Genomic DNA, 1,841 nt, shown 5'->3' on the forward strand with positions numbered 1-1,841 from the left:
ACAAACTGGATTCACACCAACAGTGAATAAAAAAGAAAAAGTAACTCTTTCCTGTGGATTTATTATTTTTTTTTATTGAAGTGAAGGAATATGCTAAAGTTCACAAAATACATGTTCTATGGAGATGAACATGTCTATTGGGAAGAAAGTGTGTGTGTGTGTACACACATGTGCATGCACATATTTGATTACATGAGTTTAGTAATTTGAAGGAAAAGACATACTTTGTCTTTACAATTAATTATGTGAAGAAATAATTATTTTCACCTTGCCATGGAGAGTCTAAATGCCTATGTAAATAACCTTCATAAAGTTAATTCTAGGCTTGGCAATAACAGAGGAATAAAGGACCCAAGTGGTACCCAAGACTGCTGATTATGAACTGAAATGTGTTCACTGCTAAAGCAGTGAACTATTGCCAAAAATTCCCATACTAGAAGAAACTTCCCAAACTATTTAAATATTAAATTACACAATGCAAATTACATTTACATTACATCATTTACAGAAATGATTCTATACACAAAATACTAATGAGAAGCTGGCTTAGACTTTTTCAAACTGACAAGTTTGCAGCTAGCCTCATAGAATAAATGAACGTAGTATTTTACATGCATAAACTAGGGAAAATAATAATTACCTAGGAGGGTATCCATAAATATTTAATGAGAACAATAAATATAAAGCACATAGTAGGATCATCTGCTCATAGTAAAAAATAAATGATCATTCTCTTGTCCTCAAAGGACTGTTCAAACTAGTCCTTAAATCTTTGATATGGCAAAGAATGAGTTTCTAAACTAAATAATTCAACAATTTAGAAAATGAATTCAGTGCAAGCTAAATTTGTGCCTTCTATAATCTTACAGCCAACAAGTCAGGAATTCCTTCTTATTCCTTACTCTGCATTTTCCAGCAAGGTGGATAGAAAAATAGGGCTATCCCCTCATTTCCACTATCAAGCTCCCAATTTTCTACCCAGGTGCCAATTCTGTACCTTACTTCACCTGGCCCTTAATCTCAGCTGGCTATCATTGTTTCCCTGAAGATATCAAATTAACAAATTCTGCTATTTATCTCTTAGAGGTATTCACATTTCTTTGAAGACTTTAGTAGGCAGAAAAAACATTTGAGAGTCAAATATGTCCATTTATTAGAGTGGAAACAATATGATTTGTCAGAATTTTCTGTAAGTCTGCCCATTTTTATCTCAGTATAAAGATTCAGAATAGAATTTTATATGGGCCAGGGGATTGATGAAACCATACAGTTTACACTGAAATTTTCTGTATCAGTCAGTTTCCCCCAGAAAAAGTTAACTCTACCTTCATGTTAGAGGGAATTGATGACACAATGGGTTGCACTTTGGCTCATTTATCTACCACCTCTGAAAATCCAGCCAGAAAAACTAAATTAACAAGTTAATTAATAAAATTAGATAAGAGTAAATCAAACCATGGACCTTCTAAATATGACTAATTATCATTTATATTAGGAGTGGCTAAAGAGTCCTAGTTCTTATTAGAAGTTAGGGGGAAAGTAAAAGGGAATATTGCTTAACTGTCAACCTTTGAATACTCATATAATAATACTTTAAGTATTATTTATAATAGGGCTTGGATATGGTCCATTTCACTGATACCATCAATCTCTCACATACCACCTATCTGCTTGCCAGCAAAGGGTATATCTACAAACTGGAATGTTTGGTATTCTTTCTTCAGCAGGCTTTCAATGATAGGGGCAAAAAATTCTACCAAAAACTAGCATGGGTAGGAAGGGAAAGCCATAACTCTTTGGTTCTTATTTCCTGAAGCATTATGTGATGTGGGTAAGCCTGA

This window comes from Otolemur garnettii, unplaced genomic scaffold (assembly GCF_000181295.1).
Source record: "Otolemur garnettii isolate 467f Iridium unplaced genomic scaffold, OtoGar3 scaffold00110, whole genome shotgun sequence".
NCBI lineage: Eukaryota > Metazoa > Chordata > Mammalia > Primates > Galagidae > Otolemur > Otolemur garnettii.